Genomic DNA, 19,942 nt, shown 5'->3' on the forward strand with positions numbered 1-19,942 from the left:
TTCAAGTATGCAAAACCGAATACGTATAAGATAAATACTAGAACTTCAAGCAAAAAAATGACAGTTGATAAATACACTCACAGCGCCTCGTCGCGCTGCGCCTCGATCACCTGTTTAGATGGCATCAGACGTCAGGCGGCAAGAGGCGTGTGACCATTAGCAGGTAGCTGGTGGCTGAGAAACTCTCGAGAGTAAACTGTTGGCGGAGTTGTTTCTGGAAGTTTTGGATATTATTGGTGGATTAGAAAGTGAGACGACTTGCCTTTGAAGCTGCATCAGATTGATAACTTTATCAGACAGCCGAAGTACTGCTAATAGAAAAGGGAATGAATGAACACGAACTCGTGACTTTCCGTCTACATTGTGCGAGGTTTACCGCTAGACCAGGAGATGATACAGCACTGTAACAACTCAAGGAGAAGACAGCACTTCCTCCAGGGATTTAGATGTTCTACAGTGTTGACATATCGTGCATATGACCAGACACAGAATTCTGAGGTACGGCATGTTTTATTGATCGTGTTACGTGAACGAGTCCGTCTCTGCAGCGGCCGGCTGAGAGTCGATCGCTGCCAGCTGGAGCCATTTTTTGTGATTAGAGTCAACTTTTCATTGTGAATATGAAATTTACTGCACCATGCATGCTCCACTGAACTTATTTATTACACCACCCATATCTGCCACGTGAAAAGGTTTTTCACCTCATAGTGGTCTCAGGAAATCCTTTTGATAATTTTGAACCAACGTGTCCGATAAACAGTCATCATGACTCCTAATTCTCTGCCATACTTACAGTGTTAGATAAAGGGAGTTTATAGAGCTCTTTTGAGGAGACTGATTGACTTTTAGCAATATTTCATGTCATTCATTTCATCCGCAGAAACCAAGATAAGTATGCATGTGAATTCATATGTAGGAACGACGCAAATGATGTAGCTTGTCAAGAGCGTTCTAAACGGAATTATAAACGATGTTATTTATTGTAGCTCATATATTATGTAAGCTCATTACAAATTATATATTTATATACAGCTCCCTACAAGTAACTTGTCATCCAATGGTTAACAGGAATGTCGTAGATATCACTATGTCCAGTAGTGCATTTTTGTGACTTACCGCTCTCGTCTTTTACAGTAGGAAGCTATACGGCATTCCTACATATAAAATAGATGATTATAGAAACTTTATATTGACAGCTGTGAGAAAAAAAATAGTTGTGAAGAACAGGGACTTTGATAAGAATATAAAGCCTGTATTATTTCGTAACTTAAGTGAAGTAGTACTATTGTTGAAAAATGGAAAATACAAATGAGACCACAATTTTCAATTTCACGTTTTTATTACTTGGAAATTACGTATTACAATTATGTTTATTACATTCTGAATGATGGAAAGATTAAATTAAGACTATAGGGAAATAAATATTATTCAAACAGAATAAAAATACAGAGGAATTTAAAACTGCATGATGTCGCAATGTCACTGAAGTAGTGCAGCTGCAACTGAAGATGTACAGGATGTTAGAAAAAACGTATTCCATGTTTTATGAGGTGGCTGTATGGACCCAAAACACGAAAAAAGTATCCATTAATCACGGGCTCTGAAGTGCTTACCTTAGGATGCATGATCTTCTGTTCACCTTCGCTACTATGAAACAGTTCATGTACTGCAAGCTCTTTGCTGTTACGAACGACCTACACAATATAGTAAACAAATGAGAATACATTATTATATTAGTGTGAAACAGAAGAGGTTCTAATACAATATGCTTGTGCCACATACGGCGTACAGTTGTGAGCCACCGTTAAAGGAGATGTTGAATATGATGTCCTTTCATTGTAAAGCTCCCTTATGCTGATAAGTGCAAAGATCAGACTACAGTGAAGCATTTCACGAATTTTATGAACACAAAGTGGTTCAATTAGAACTAATAAATGGGCTGCTCTTACCCAGAACTCTTAATGCGGTAGTAACAGTAACAGATGTTTAGTGCATGCCGTATCTATTGTAAATAACATAGGACTGTATTCTCATTTATTTAGTGCATTCTCTAGGTCATCCGTAATAACAATGAGGTTGCAGTATAAGAAATGTGTTTCACAATAGCGAAGATCAACAAGCGCTCATAGCTCTGAATAAACGCTTTTTAGGGCCCATATTTACCATAATTTTTTTCTTCTTTTGGTCCATACTACAACCTCTCAAGATACGGAATAACTTTTAAGCACCCTGTAAATCTACGTGAAACAGAGAGAAAATGAATGCTTTCAGTAGATATACCGCATACACGCAAGATGTTGTAACCGACAGCAGTGTCTTCCTTCTGCCGGCCGCTGTGGCCGAGTGGTTCTAAGCGCTTCAGTCGGGAACCGCCTGGCTGCTACAGTCGCCGGTTGGAATCTTGCCTCGGGCATGGATGTGTATGATGTCCTTAGGTTAGTTAGGTTTAAGTAGTTCTAAGTTCTAGGGGACTGATGACATCAGATGTTAAGTCCCGTAGTGCTCAGAGCCATTTGAACCATCTCTTCCGTCTAGGTCTTGTTCTGGATCCAGTGCACCAATCGCTTCTTTTTTTGTGTCCTTCAAGTTTTCGCACTTCCTTTAATAATAGTCAGTGGTTAGTTCAATTACTGTACCACATTTCATATCAAAATAGTTGTTCCGTGGATTGTGCATCCCTGAAAGACAGTTCTTCCTCTCTCTGTCAATTTACTTTGAGTGCAAGCCCATATTTACTTAGTAGTGTAGTATTCAGACTTCTTAACATTCATGGAATGTTGCATCTGCACCCTGTAGTGGGTGGAGATAAAGCAGGAATGGATCACTTCCGTGCCTAACGTTGGTCACATGTCTGCAGTGTTCTGCTTCCCTTGCGTGTCGGCAGTAACTGTTGTCCCCTTATTCCTTGATTTAGATTATATCGTATCTCTTGCCATTTCTGCATATATTTCTGTATAGATTCTGCTTCATGCTTTGCTGGTTCCTCAGTGATGTCTTTCACTTTCTATCAGTTCCCTTTCTTCAGGCAGGTGGCCAGTACAGTGTTACACGTATCTATGTCTATCATTTGTTATCAAAATGGCTGACGTTAACGTTGTGTAGTGTGTCTGTCTGAATCACAACTGTCCACGTTATATATTATTTAGCTGGTTGCTAATGTCAGAAGCAACGTAACGTAGTTCACGGTTGAAGCTGTTATTTATAGGAAAGTCTCAGTCTGCAAAACTGTTGCCAGATGTGGAAGAATATAAAAAGGATCGATGATTGGTGGAAGAGACATCAGTGTAAAAAAAAGTCACATATTTCACGAGTTCCATTACTGCTGCATTACACTTCTAGCAATAAGTCAATGAAAAACGTAACAACCGTAAATAAGCTTGAATAACCGTCTATAGTTACCTGAAGACTAAGTATCTCATAGAACTGGTTGTGGGAACAGATGTCAGGGTTTGAGTCATGGCAAGAATACTAAGAAAATGTACTTTATTTAGCAGTTCAGGATCCTCACAAGTTAAATCTAGTAGAAGAGGTAGGAGAATCCAAAAAAGATCAGTGCATTTCGTCACGGATTCGTTTAGTGGGCTCGATAACGTTGTGGAGATACCCATCACGTTCCTGTGACGGACTCTAAAAGTGAAATTTTATTTGTAAACTTCCCAGAGCGATCGTTTCAAGCAGAGCGACTGCGGAAATGACCACGGTGAGAACGTCTGAGAAATTACATTTCACACACAACATTACCAGCAGTTCCGCCTCCCAAGTATCATTCACGGATGGAATAGGAGAAAGAGACACTATAGGGGCACGAGAATCATCGTAAGGTTGCTTTCGGACTAGACAAGTAGATTTAGTGGTAGTAGAAAGCACAGGCTTTTGTTTTATACTTAATGTCGGCATAGGTATTTCTAGTTTCAACGGCTGGGCCCAACTTTTGGATCAAAAACTCACAACATTCTACATCCACATCTACATATACACCCATACTCCGCAAGCCACCTGACGGTGTGTGGCGGAGGGTACCCTGAGTACCTCTATCGGTTCTCCCTTCGTATTGTTCGCGGAAAGAAGGATTGTCGGTATTCTTCTGTGTGGGCTGTAATCTCTCTGATTTTATCCTCAAGGTCTTCTCGCGAGATATACGTAGGAGGGAGCAATATACTGCTTGACTCTTCGGTGAAGGTATGTTCTCGAAACTTTAACAAAAGCCCGTACCGAGCTACTGAGCGTCTCTCCTGCAGAGTCTTCCACTGGAATTTATCTATTATCTCCGTAACGCTTTCGTGATTACTAAATGATCCTGTAACGAAGCGCGCTGCTCTCCGTTGGATCTTCTCTATCTCTTCTATCAACCCTATCTGGTACGGATCCCACACTGTTGAGCAGTATTCAAGCAGTGGGCGAACAAGCGTACTGTAACCCACTTCCTTTGTTTTCGGATTGCATTTCCTTAGGATTCTTCCAATGAATATCAGTCTGGCATCTGCTTTTCCGACGATCAACTTTATATGATAATTCCATTTTAAATCACTCCTAATGCGTACTCCAAGATAATTTATGGAATTAACTGCTGCCAGTTGCTGACCTGCAATTTTGTAGCTAAATGATAAGGGTTCTATCTTTCTATGTATTCGCAGCACATTACACTTGTCTACATTGAGATTCAATTGCCATTCCCTGCACCATGCGTCAATTCGCTGCAGATCCTCCTGCATTTCAGTACAATTTTTCATTGTTGTAACCTCTCGATACACCACAGCATCATCTGCAAAAAGCCTCAGTGAACTTCCGATGTCATCCACCAGGTCATTTATGTATATTGTGAATAGCAACGGTCCTATGACACTCCCGTGCGGCACACCTGAAATCACTCTTACTTCGGAAGACTTCTCTCCATTGAGAATGACATGCTGCGTTCTGTTATCTAGGAACTCCTGAATCCAATCACACAATTGGTCTGATAATCCGTATGCTCTTACTTTGTGGGGAACTGTGTCAAACGCCTCGCGGAAGTCACGAAACACGGCCTCTACCTGTGAACCCGTGTCTATGGCCCTCTGAGTCTCGTGGACGAATAGCGCGAGCTGGGTTTCACACGACCGTCTTTTTCGAAACCCATGCTGATTCCTACAGAGTAGATTTCTAGTCTCAGAAAAGTCATTATACTCGAACACAATACATGTTCCAAAATTCTACAACTGATCGACGTTAGAGATATAGGTCTATAGTTGTGCACATCTGTTCGATGTTCTCTTGACATGGTTTAACAAAATTTAATGCTAACTTTAAGTTAATTTTATTAACTTTGCGTCTTTGTTTAGAATTTGCCCTGCTTTCTGACTGTTTAGCCTGAATGGACATTAAAATATTTAAAATCTTTATTATTGACGATCATAACGTCCTAGTACACTCTAAGTTTCTACTTATGGTTTTTCCGAACCCTCTCAGTCTGGGGTTTGACGTTTCGGACAGCATACTTTTTGGGAAGATGCATGCCGTTTACTGAGCTGCTACGTAAGGGCCGTAACACCATTAGCATATTGTAACTCGTGAATACTTTCATTTTCTTCTAATTTCACTAAATCTAGGCAAGTGTTTCAAAAGATTATCGTTTCAACCAACGCCGCTTTTATACTGCAGACAAGTACTCAAAATATCCTGCTTACATATCAGTGAAGGGACCGATGACCATGTAGTTTGGTCCCTTTAAACATCAAACCAACCAACCAACATATCAGTGACAGCAGTTCGATGTCGCTCGACCCAAGAGTATGAGTTAAATACCCTAAAAAATTTAAACGCTGGTGATAGCAGAAATTTCCATAAGCTAAATTTTGCAGACTAAGTCAGGGGAGATTTGTCGTACATTCCCTGACCACCAGATAGTACTGGATTAAATTCGTAACTCCCTACTTTATCTCATTATTTTGCAGCATAAAATCCGGTTGATGATGATCAGTCTCATCGACGGGGGCTGAAATCGCAACCACTCTTTCTTATTCGAGAGTCTCAACTTAACTGACTCAAGGGAGATCCACTGAATCCCTTTCATTTCCGTAATCAGTGGTAACGGTATGCAACACATCCATCCGTCACGACCATCAATACCAAATAGAAGCGTATCATACGTATTGCGTTAATGAACTAACAAGAGCCGTACGGGAATATTTTAATAAATACCACAGTGGCTCTACCATGCTCTTCGATTTTGTAAACCAAACTACGTCTGCTGCCAATAAGGCATTTGCTGGAATCATGTACTGGGAAGTGAATTCAGTGGATGTTCTACTGGTTTCGTGTTAACTGTTCCTGAACAACGACAGGCCGGACTCTTCGTAATACTTAAAATGAGCAGCCACTGGCCACAAATTTCGCCTCGCTTTCGTTATTATGGTTTCCTGCGGCTTTACAGAACCAATACCGAATAAGATAGGGATAATGCACCCTGGAAGGCCGCAGTCCATACTTCTTATCTCTGATTACCTACTTTTCGTTCAGATAGTTCCTAATACAGCATCAAGAATCTGAAAATTCGTTGCAGTATTGCGAACTGAACTCGGGTCCTCCACGTAGCAATGTTTATTTATTATTTGTTTTTTGTCTTTGTCCTTTAGGTCTGTCTCGCAGTCGTTCTGTGCGGCTTCTGAATGACATCTTCCGAATTCTGCCAATGAGAAAATTCACTCAGTCATTTTTCTTTTGTTACATCGTGTGAACATTACCTTAGCTGTACACGCTGAGCTACCGTGCCGGCAACACTCAGTTACGATAGCTTACATATGCCCTGAAATATTTATATTCTAGAGAGGTCATAATAATTTCATTCTACCCTTAAAACATTTATGTCTGTAAAGATGCATTATCTTTTTATCCATTTTACGTATGAGCGTACCGGAAATTCCGAGTACGAGATAAATATCCTAAAAAATTTGATACCAGAGATTAAACCTCTTCTGCGTGTCAGCAAGTGCAACACTTCATCTGTTAACTGCCTTTTCCCTTCCTATATTTTGTAATATCTCAATCTGGAAACAATCCCCCAGGATGTGGCAAAGTCATGTCTCCGCAGTATTCTTTCTTCCAGGAGAGCTGGTCCCACAATTTCCGCAGGAGAACTTTTGTGTAGTTTGGGAGGTAGAAGATGAGATAAGGGCGAAAGTAAAGCTGTGAGACAAGCTCGTGTGTGGTGCTTCGGTAATTCAATAGGTCGAGCACGGTGGCTCAGCGAGTACGGTCGGGGACTGGTCTCCCTCTGTCTTTCCAACACCATATTCATATTCATATGTGTGTAAAATCTAACGCTGCACACTTGCTGTTCTATCCGGAAAGTGCGGAACTACAACGACTGGAAATGTGAGTGGAAAAACAAGTTCAATCTCTCAACTGAAGTTCATACAAGATCTGAATACAAACACTGTCAGACGGAATTGTACACCGAGTCCCTATCATAATCATGTATCACGGTCACTTCCACTCTGTATATGTTCGTAGTTCGAAGCGGTGAGTCCAAACACTTCGAGAGACTGCAGCCTGACTTCGCACGCGCGTCCATGGCGGGGGGTGAGCTTTTATCCAGGCTGGGCTCGATGGAGTACACAAGCCACCGGTGAGCACGGGGTGGCGTGGCATGGCGTGACTGTCGGTAGGTTACTATTTCGTGTACATACGCCGGCTGGAGTTGCTGGGGTTAACGCGGAAGCGGCATAAGGGTAGTCGCGCCTGCCCTATCACGCGGCGCTGGTGCTGCCGCCAATCTCCCGTCAGCTGAACGCCTTCTGATTCCTGGCGCTGAACCTCTGTGCGCCACGGTCTGGTCATAGATGATACTGTATTTGTCCTCTGATGGTTAAGTAGCAACGAACTGTCATCGATAGGGGATTGATGATGTTTGTTGTTACCACAGCCATAGTGAAGGTGCAGGCACATAAGGCAGACTCGTAGTTGAGGGTAGAAAACAGGAAAATCTGAAGCAGCTGATACAACTTACATAGCGTGATTCTGATTGTACAGGAAAACACATTTTTGTGTATGTTCCCCAACTTTTTAATTCACACAATTGCGTTGTTGACCAGCTGGTGTGTGCTGTCGTTGTGGTTAAAAATTCCTGGGATATTGTAGCGGTACCATCGTTTAGGATAGGGAAAATTAGTTTTGTGCAATATTCTGAGCACAAGTTACAGCCGGATTGCAGTGAGTTATGCATACCAACAGTTTCGAAGTAGAAGAAGTAGAATGGAGGCCACAGGGCTGCCAAATTGCTGAATGAGTATACATAGTGGTTTTGCATGTCGCAAATCACAGGCAGAAAGAGCCCACTGGCCAACCTAGTGTGTTATGAGTATGTGATGCAAAGCAGCGCGTATGGCATTATAGAGGTGCATAGCCACGTATAAATAGGTGTGGGTTTCTAACGAGATTCATTCAAGTGTGGCAGCTCTCCTGGACGGCGGGGCGTGTCACACCACCAGCTAAACACAGCAGCAGATGGGGCGCCAGCGTTCCAGTCCACGGCGGGTCGCTGGTTCGACCCTCTGAGGCCAATGCGGGGCCGTAGCCAGCCAGCGGCGGCCCACTCCATAGGTCGCCACCGCGGGCAGGCGTCCCGGCTTCCGGTTGCATCCCGAGGTGAGGGCCGCAGATTCGGACTCCAGATGGTGGGCTCTTGCTGTCGCCGCGATCTCAGCCACGCTGGCGAGGAGGACACAGCCGGCTGGCCGCCTGCGGCTCACAGCGAGACATGCGGAGTCGACAAGGATGCTCACTGCTGAATCAATTGCTGGCATCCTGACGACGACGCAACTCCACTGGCGTGCAAGGCGAGCTCGACACAGCAATGCATTACACGGGACGCTGGGGTGCTTCCTCAGCATTGCGGGGCCCTGTGACTCAGACTGAGGGAACACAGCACTGTAGTTGGAAACAATAACTCAGTTGGAAAGCTCAGATACGGTTCTTTCTATCTCTTCCTGCCACATTTGGTCATCCTGATACATTTGGTGGCAGAAGTTCTTACTACATTTGGTGTCAGAATAGCGGACATTGTCTGTCCAGTATGACGTTTGTCCCTACTGCCCTCATTACATTCACAAGATGTGGTGAGTTTTGACCAGTTTTCTTTTGAGTGTTGGAAGTTTTCTTTCTTGTTTGTGTTTTGAGAATGGCCTACCAGTGGCCACATTTTAGAAGTTTTGTGTAGGCACATTATGTATATTTTTTGCCAGCATAAGTGTTAGTGTAATTGGGGCAGTAAGATTTACTATTTTTTGTGTCATTTAATTACTTTTGTATTGGTTTGAGTATGATGTGACTGAGTCTGATGATACTGAGGTGTAGGGAGTCGGATTATTCTTGTACTTCAATGTTTTGTTTCGGGACTAACTGGGAACGAAAGCAACATAATGGCAAAGTCAGGGACGTGTGGTGTGTTGGAACCAGAAGCGGTATGGATTTTGTTGTAAAAAGTTGCACAACTGACAGCAGACAATACGCAGTTGAGAAATGGATTAATGAGTTTCATTATTCCGTTTTCTGGCAAGGCATCTGAGCATGTGCGTTCGTTTTTGGAGGACTTGGAGACTTCAGCTGTGATGAATGGTTGGTCTGTTGAGCAGTTGTCACATAAAGCCAAGATTAGATAAACAGGGGAAGCGAAAAAATATACAAGGTACTCTAAGGCCTTAAGGAAGGCAGGACAGTTTAAGCAGTTAAAGGAAGGGCTTTTACAAAGGCACAAAAGCAGGATAGCGTTCGGTACTTTACAGAGAGGTTAACTACAATGTTAAAGAGACAGGGGGAAACGATGGGGAAATTTGCGGACAGGATAAGGGAAATTAATGAGTATACTTACGAGTTGGATCAGAGCGATGAAGCCAATAGTGTTCTGTTGCAGAAGGTCAAGCAAAGGGCATTTGATGTATTTTTGAAAGGGTTACCAGCGCATATGTCACGGAAATTGCGTGAAGGGACTCCAAAAGATCTGTATTCGGCCATTCAGCTGGCAATTCAATGTGAGGAAATAGACCTGGCCACAGGGGTACGTGAGAGGCATACAGTGTTTACAGCGGGTGTGAAATGTTTTAAGTGTGGTTGTACGGGACATGTGCAGAGGCAATGCACCCAGTCACCTAGGAATAAAGAAGGGGTGGAAATAGGTAGCGGGTAGGATGGAGAAGAGGAGATAGGACAGGTGGACAAGTGTTAAATGGCAGAGGAGGCCCAGGACCGACCTAAGGGAACTCCTGTTTAATTTCAGTGCTACGAATACGCATGAAGAGGTGGAATGTTCATTGGTAGGATCCATAGGTACTAAAAAGTTTAAGATTTTGTTTGACACAGGGGCGCAAGTGTCAGTGGCTTCTAGGAATATAATGGGACGAAGTAAGCTAGACCCACTACGTTATAGGTAGCGTCGAGTGGGGGATAAGGAGGTCACGCCTTTGGGGTCTGTGACAGTTGACTTTCGAATAGAGAAAGTCCGATTTAATGCATGCATGGAGGTAGTACCATTGGTAAGCGAGGGCTACGACATGATCCGAGGAGTAGATTTCTTGCATCAACGTCATGCCAAAATTTACCTTGGACAGCGAACTGTGGAACTTAGTGGAATGTTATTTCAGCTAGGGGAAACTGTTGTCAATGCAGAGCTGTTGCGAGGGGCGTCCAACGTATTGAACAAACCTATTGAACTGCGTAAATTAGCATTAAGGCTTAGTTCGCATGAGTGTGTGTGTCTAGTGGCACCGGAAAGTCGCTTTGGGTAAGTGTGGAGTCAAACCTTCCTGTGCGTACAGTATGTATTATTGAACTATTGGCAGATAATGAAGTTCTGGGCCCATTGTTCTTTTTTTTTTCAAAACGTAGTGTTGTGACCATGCAGGAGGAGAAGGACGGGCGAGTAGTTCTAGTAAACGTGGATAATTTTAATGCTGTTGACGCGAATTTGAGGAAAGAAGTTTTATTAGCAAAATTTGGATGTGCCAGATGACGAAGACTCGTGTTCGAGAGGTAGGCGAAGCGATCAACCACTAACTGCCGATAGAACTGCACTGCGTGACAAAATTAAGCATTTGAAAGCAGGAGATAGAGAGCATATGGAAGAACTATTGTGGGGATTTAAGGATTTGTTTTTTACACAAAGGCCAATGCCAACACCACCATTAGTTCAACATGGGATACCAACAGGGAATTAAGCAACTTTTTACCGTAAACCATACAGAATACCGAAGTATTTGCAGCCGACTGTGGAGGATCTTATTGATCAGCAGCTTGTGGACAGTATTATAGAGCATAGTAATAGTTACTGGGGAGCGGGTATTGTCGTTGGGCCTAAAAAATCTATGGATGAAACTAAGAAATACAGGCTCTGTTGTGACCACCGATACCTTCATAATAAGACAGTAACAGATGCATACCCAAACATATCAGAGACTTTGGATCACTTAGGACAGTGGCAGTACTTTTCTACAATGGATATGACAAGGGGTTACCATCACTCAGAGGTGGCTCCAGAGGATCGTCCAAAAACTGCGTTCTCCACTCCTGGAGGCCATTACCAGTACATCAGAATGCCATTCGGTTTGAAAAATGCTCCGGCAACGTTTCAGAGGTTGCTAGACAGTGTCTTGAGGGGTTTGAAACTACAGCAGTTTCTGGTCTATTTTGATGATATTATAGTGTTTTCAAGTAGTATGAAGCGATATAGGAAGTGTTTAAGGGAAGTATTTATGAGGTTAAGAGCAGCTCATTTGACATTGAGCATTGAGAAGTGTCATTTTGCATTAAAAGAAGTAAAATATTTGGGTCATGTTATCAGTAAGGATGGAGTGCAAAGGGATCCGAGGTTGGTACAGGCTGTAAGCGATTTTCGGAAACCGGAAATAGTGAAGGAAGTGCTGCCATTCATCAGACTTTGTAATTTCTATCGAAAGTTCGTGAACAGTTTTGCAGATTTACCACCGGCGTTGACGCTATTGTTACGGAAGGGTGTGAAATTTGAGTGGACGGAAGAGTGTCAGAACGCATTTCACAAACTGTGTTAACATCAGGTCCAGTTCTTGTGTTTCCAGATTTTGAAAAGGTGTTTATACTAGCATGCGATGCGTCGAATCAAACATTATGGTGTGTTCTAAGACAGGAAATTGATGGAATGGAACATCCTGTAGCCTATGCATCTAGGCAGCTGAATGCATCAGAGAGGAATTACTCAACAACAGAGAGGGAATCACATATTTTAAATGTTATTTGTATGAGAGAAGATTTCGGGTAGTGACAGATCATGCTAAATTGAAGTGATTGTTGGGGTTGAAAGATCCGTCCACTAGACTATCTAGATGGGCTGTGAGGCTCAGTGAATTCGACTAAGAGGTGGTACACATACCTGGGAAGAAGCACAGCAATGTGGATGCACTGAGTAGAAAGGTGGCAAAAGTAGAAGTCATAGGTTATGACCTAGCAGTATAGCAAGAATTACAGGATGTGGACAACGATTATAAATTGCATCGGACACAGCCACCATTTAATATGTATCACAGTTTTCTGTGCAGGGAAACGAAGTTAGGGCCATGGGTAGTAGTGCCAGCGAAGATGAGAGATGAGGTTTTAAAAGAAGCACATGATCACGTGTTATCTGGTCATGCAGGGTGTAGAGCGACGAATAGGAGAGTGGCGGAGAGGTATTGGTGGAGAGGTAGGAAAGGAGATGTGGATCAGTATGCCAAGAAATGTATACCATGTGCACAGAGAATAGATTTGAGTCGGAAACAGATACAGCTACAAAAATTACCAGTTACTTTGTATGGGATCGATGTCTTAGGACCATTCAGGCGAACACCATCGGGGAACAGATTCGTTGTGACACTAATAGACCATTTTTCGAGATATGTGGAGGCGGTGGCTATGCCAAATTAACAGGCAGCAGTGGTCGTGTTAGCGTTAGTAAAGAACTGGATTTTGAAGTTTGGTATACCGAAGACAATAATAACTGGCCAAGGGACCAACTCATGTCGGATTTAATGAAGGAGCTGGGCAGATTGTTGGACCTAAAGGAGTTGAGGACGAACGTGTTGCACCCACAGGTCAACGGAAGGACAGAATGGGTACAAAGAGCAATCGGGAAGATGCTGAGTTTTTACGTGGATTCTCATCTCCATCAGTGGGACGAGTATTTGAAACACATTCTACGTGCATACACTACAGAAGTCCATACAAATACCGGTTTGTCTCTATATGAGGTAGTTTACGGGCGTAAAATCCTGTCACCGTTTGATTTGGTGAGGCTACAGAAAGAAAGGACTGGTGAATCTGTACGTCAATTCGCAAGGACAATTCAGGATGTTTGGAGACGGGTGCAAAAAGCGAATACTAAGGCTTCGGAAAGGCAGGAAGACGCAGTAAAGCGGAAAGGAAGTATACCGCAGCATACAGTGAAGCAATGGTTAATGATGTCCAGCCCCTATACTCAAAAAGGGAAAACCAGGAAGTTGCTCACAAGGTATCAAGGGCCATAAAAAGTTGTTGAAACCACATCCCCCGTCAATGTTAAGCTTCAGCTGCCAACTAGAACAACGATAATACACATTTAGTTGTTATGGCGATTTAAGAGTTGCCCAGATGTGATTCCAGGAGTGTCACAGAAAGGAAAGAGGAAGAAAGAGAGAGTGAAGAGAGGTGCTAAACATATATATATATATATATATATATATATATATATATATATATATATATATATATATATATATATATATATATATATATATAACAATAAGAAAAGGAGACAATAGGTCGAATAACTTGCAGCGCTCCAAGCAGCCTGGCAGCGAACGAATATCATATTACCGACGACCATATATGGGTGTCACAATCGTGAGGGGGCTTGCAGTGTCGTTCCTCCGCTTACCAGGAATCTGTCACATGTTTGCTGATCCAAGAGTGTTTTACGTTCTTAAATGTAATACTGTACTTGCATATAATGAAAAGTGGTACACAACAGGAAGAAAGAGGTACAGAAATTTTTTCGGGTAGTTGCTTGGTTGTCAAAAATGAATAAAAAAGGAAGCATATTATTTGGTAAAAATTTTCTAAAGCCAAGATCCCATAGATATTTCTTTATTTACAACGATCAGTTCCGACAGACTTTTTGTCATCTTCAGGCATTCAGAAATTTTTGTTATAAAAGGTGTTCATTTTGAATTGGAACCTCACACCTATTCTCATGTTCGTGGATAAAATGTAGCACATAACACAAGGTTTCTCACAAATAAAATATTTAAAACCAAAAAGCACCTAATGCACGTGGCAGTGACCATATAGAGGGTGTTTCAAAAATGACCGGTATATTTGAAACGGCAATACAAACTAAACGAGCAGCGATAGAAATACACCGTTTGTTGCAATATGCTTGGGACAACAGTACATTTTCAGGCAGACAAACTTTCGAAATTACAGTAGTTACAATTGTCAACAACAGATGGCGCTGCGGTCTGGGAAACTCTATAGTACGATATTTTCCACATATCCACCATGGGTAGCAATAATATGGCGTAGTCTCTGAATGAAATTACCCGAAACCTTTGACAACGAGTCTGGCGGAATGGCTTCACATGCAGATGAGATGTACAGCTTCAGCTGTTCAATTGTTTCTGGATTCTGGCGGTACACCTGGTCTTTCAAGTGTCCCCACAGAAAGAAGTCACAGGGGTTCATGTCTGGCGAATAGGGAGGCCAATCCACGTCGCCTCCTGTATGTTTCGGATAGCCCAAAGCAATCACACGATCATCGAAATATTCATTCAGGAAATTAAAGACGTTGGCCGTGCGATGTGGTCGGGAACCATCTTGCATAAACCACGAGGTGTTCGCAGTGTCGTCTAAGGCAGTTTGTACCGCCACAAATCACGAAGAATGTCCAGATAGCGTGATGCAGTAATCGTTTCGGAACTGAATAATGGGCCAATGATTACTTTGGAAGAAATGACGGCCCAGACCAGTACTTTTTGAGGATGCAGGGACGATGGGACTGCAACATGGGGCTTTTCGGTTCCCCATATGGGCCAGTTCTGTTTATTGACGAAGCCGTCCAGGTAAAAATAAGCTTCGTCAGTAAACCAAATGCTGCCCACATGCATATCGCCGTCTTCAATCCTGTGCGCTATATCGTTAGCGAATGTCTCTCGTGCAGCAATGGTAGCGGCGCTGAGGGGTTGCCACATTTGAATTTTGTATGGATAGAGGTGTAATCTCTGGCGCATGAGACGATACGTGGACGTTGGCGTTATTTGGACCGCAGCTGCAACACGGCGAACGGAAACCCGAGGCCGCTGTTGGATCACCTGCTGCACTAGCTGCGTGTTGTCCTCTGTGGTTGCCGTACGCGGTCGCCCTACCTTTCCAGCACGTTCATCCGTCACGTTCCCAGTCCGTTGAAATTTTTTAAACAGATTCTTTATTGTATCGCTTTTCGGTCCTTTGGTTACATTAAACCTCCGTTGAAAACTTCGTCTTGTTGCAACAACACTGTGTTCTAGGTGGTGGAATTCCAACACCAGAAAAAATCCTCTGTTCTAAAGAATAAACCATGTTGTCCACACCACACTTGCACGTTGTGAACAGCACATGCTTACAGCAGAAAGACAACGTACAGAATGGCGCACCCACAGACTGCGTTGTCTTCTATATCTTTCATATCACTTGCAGCGCCATCTGTTGTTGAAAATTGTAACTACTGTAATTTCGAAAGTTTGTCCGCCTGAAAATGTAGTGTTGTCCCAAGCATATTGCAACAAACGGTGTATTTCTATCGCTGAACGTTTAGTTTTTATTGCCGTTTCAAATATACCGGTCATTTTTGAAACACCCTGCATGTAGCGCTCACAAATGACTGTTACGTTATAAAAATCACAGTACGCAATGAAATTCGCAGTAATACATCTGTATACGTTAGCTAGACATGTTCTAACCATGGAACATTCATATTACACGGCGTGTAAGGTACAAGACAGCTTTCGGTACCTACAACGATTTGAGGATCAGTGCTTTCTATTTGTGCATGAAACTCTGGTTTTTTCCTAACACGGCTACGATAATTTTCAAACACAATATCAGTTGGTATTAGGTGTACCCTCTTCCTGCGTATGCCCTGCCCCCGTTCTGAAGGATGACATTTCTGAAGAATCTATTTCGAACAAGGCCCATGGAGTAGATGACATTCCCTCAGAAATTTTGATACCTTTAGGGAATCCAGCCATGATAAAACTATTCCACCTTGTGTCCAAGATATATTAGACCCAAAATAAGCTCACACTTCAAGAAGAATGTAATAGATCCTATTCCAAAAAAAGGTAGGTGCTGACGGGTGCATAGGTGCAACTTTGCAGGAGAATGGAATGGGTGCAAAAAGCTGACCTCGGGTAGAACGGTTTGGGTTCCAGAGAAATGTGAAAACACGTGAGGCATTACTGACCCTCTGACAGCTTACAAGAGGGGTTAAACAAAGTAAAACCTAGGTTTACATCAATTATAGATTTAGAGAAAATAGTAGAAAATCTTTACTGGTAGAGACTGTTTAAAGCCCTGAAGTGAGCTGGAGTAAAATACAGGTGACGGGAACCTACCTACAACTTGCAGAAAAGCAAGCCTACAACTAGGAGTCAAAGGACTTCAAAGAGAAGCAGGAGTTGAGACGGGTGTATTATCTCATTGATGTCATTCAGTCTTTACACTGAGGTGTCAAAAGTCATGGGATAGCGGTATGCACATATACAGATGGAGGTAATATCGCGTACTCAGTGTATAATAGGGCAGAGCATTAATGGAGCAGTAACTTGTAGTCAGGTGGTTTATATAACGTAAAATGTTTTCCGACTGATTACGGCCACACAACGGGAATCAACAGACTTTGAACGCGGAATGATAGTTGGAGCCAGACGCATGAGACGTTTCATTTTGGAAATAGTTAGGGAATTCAATATTCTGAGCTGCACAGTGTCAAGAGTGTGAGAGACTATTAAATTACAGGCATTACTTCTCACCAGAGACAACGCAGTGGCCGACTGACCTCACTTAACGGCCGAAAGCAGCGGCGTTTGCGTATAATTTTCATTGATAACAGACAAGCAACACTGCTTGAAATAACCGCAGAAATCAATGTGGGACGTATCACGAACATATCCGTTAAGACTGTGCGGCGAAATTTGGCGTTAATAGGCTATGGCAGCAGACTCGAGGCGATTAAATTTGCTGTCAGCACGACACCGACTTCAGCGCCTTTCCTGGCACGTGACCTCAGCAGTTGGACCCTAAACAACTGTAAAACTGTGACCTGGTCAGATGAGTACCGAAGTCAGTTAGTAAAGACTGCTGGTAGGGTTTGAATGTGACACAGAGTCCACCAAGCCATGGACCAAAGGTATCAACAAGGCACTCTGCAGGCTTGTGGTGGATCCATTATAATGTGGACTGCGTTGACATGGAATCTGGTCCAGCTGAACCGATCATTGACTGGAAACGGTTATGTTCGAGTGCCTGGAGACCATACACAGCCATTCGTGGACTTCATGTTCCCAAACAACGATAAAGTTCTTTTTGGATGACAATGCGCCATGTCACTGGGTCACAATTGTTCACGATTGGTTTGAAGAACATTCTGGACACTCCGAGCGAATGATTTGGCCACCCAGATCGCCCGACTTTAATGCCATCGAACATTTATGTGACTTGATCAGAGATCAATTCGTGCACAGAATCTGCACCAGCAACACTTCCACAATCGTGGACGGCTATAGAGGCAGAGTGGCTTAATATATCTACAGGGGACCTCCAACGACTTGTTGAGTACGTACGTGTCGAGTTGCTGCACTGCGTCGGGCGAGGTCCGGCACAATATTAGGAGGTATCCCAAAACGTTTGTTACCTTAGTGTATACTCAGCATTCTGTGAAGGGAAACAAGGAGAAATTTGGGAATTAAAGTTTAGAGGTAATTAATTAAAACGTTGAGCTTCACCGATAACATTGTAATTCTGTCAGAGAACTGGACTTAGGAAAGCAGCTGAGCGGAGTGTAAAGTGTATTGAAAGGAGGTTATAAAATGATAAAATGAACCTCAACAAAAGTAGAAACACGGCTAATGGGATTTAACTGAATTAAATCATGATATGCTAATATAATTAGATTACAAACTAGATACTAAGAGCAGCCGATGAATTTTGCTACCTAGGTAGCCAAGTAATTGATGGTAGTGGAAGATCTGGAGGTGGACGAAACTGCCTGAAACCGGCCTGACTGAGATTATAAATGCAGCGATTGACAGACGTAAAAAAGTGTATTCTTATTTACTAATGGATAAAACAAAGATGACAATGTTTTCCCGGAGGTAAAAGGAAACATTATGCAAATGGTTTTCTCATAGGCTTACAAAGAGTAAATTCTGCAATTCTTGTTGACGATTCCTTGTCATTAACCACAAATCTCACTGTAGGAGTTCTGTTTGGTTAGGGGTATCTGTGTGCACTGTGAATATGATGCAACAAAGTGAAAGCTATGGCACAGGCTAATTAACCTTCGATTAAGTTCAGCGTTCCCTTAAATAACGTTTGCCTGTTGGAAGTAAATACACGGTAATAAGATGCGAGGCTAAGCCTGAACTAAATTTGACTCAGGCTGCTTCACATATATTTTATAATAATACTGGTTTCCCAAACTTTAATCAAATCCTGCCCATGGATTCCGCTCACAAAACACGTGGCCCATAGCATCACTGTTAATTCGTGCTAGGATTTACTTAAAAGTATCCTTTACCCTTTTACTTTCACTGCAGTTTGCACTCGAAGGACTTCATAAGGATATCCATACACACAACAGACAAAGTAAGAACTTAAACATGGAATAATCGGGATCTGTCCGATGTTCTTCGCTGGGACGCGGCTTCATTGTGTTGCACTGTACTTACCTGATGGCTGAAATACAGGTATTCGGTATATATACTGATAAGGCAGGGGACTGTGACATTCGTGAAAGAAAGTCGAGAGCCTTTACGTTTTGATGAGACCCGGTAAACTACGAAAGCCTAAGCCGTATGGTGACGGACGGCTGCGTGCACCCATTTCAGAGATCCCCTGAGGAGGAGGGCTCTCTCTCCAAGGTTTGCTGTTGAAGTGCACGTCATGTGATTCGCAAAATCGTTGGTGTAAGTCGTAGATGCTCCGCGTTTTCAGAGACGAACTCTTGTTTCACAGAAACAACTCTGCCATAGAGAGGCAGAAAGAAAGGGACAGAGTGGTCCGCAAAAATGAAGAGTGCTTCCGAGTTTGTCGTCTGCCAGGACGCAGACATAAACACTGTACGTCTATGTTATGATGAAAGACTGCAGGACGTAACTGCCACCTTCCATCATGAGGAGTATATTCCCAGAGACTGCACTGTTAAGCGAATACATTAAGTGAGCTGAAGATGGAGATTTTTCTGCGGTGATAATGAACGTTGAAGCTGCTGAATATAATATAGCGTGATATAAAAGCGTGAAAATCACTAAGTAAGATGAACCAATGTCGGAATTTTAGTGTTAATTACAAAGAAAAAAATTGTGATGGCGATGGCTGCAGCTGTGAATTTGTTCATACAACCCTGAATGTGGAAGTTAGAATAAAGCTTCGTATCTACTTGGGACGCCATTAAAATTTAACACCTTTGTGGACTGAGTATTTGAGCATCTTATGATCATAAAATTTTGCCTTCTGTATACTGTTTTCTCTCGTTGTCAACTAAAAATATACATGGTGTTCAAAAATTGGCCGCTTGTAGAGGGTAGTGAGTATATAATATTTTTAATAGGAACTCGTGACCGAAAAAGAACCATTTTCGTTGTACGACGGTTTCATTTCATATGTTTAACTCATCCACTTATACTTGAGGAATTAAGCTGTGCAGTTATTAGGTAACAATACGCAAGGAAAC

This window comes from Schistocerca gregaria, chromosome X (assembly GCF_023897955.1).
Source record: "Schistocerca gregaria isolate iqSchGreg1 chromosome X, iqSchGreg1.2, whole genome shotgun sequence".
In the NCBI taxonomy this organism is placed as follows: domain Eukaryota; kingdom Metazoa; phylum Arthropoda; class Insecta; order Orthoptera; family Acrididae; genus Schistocerca; species Schistocerca gregaria.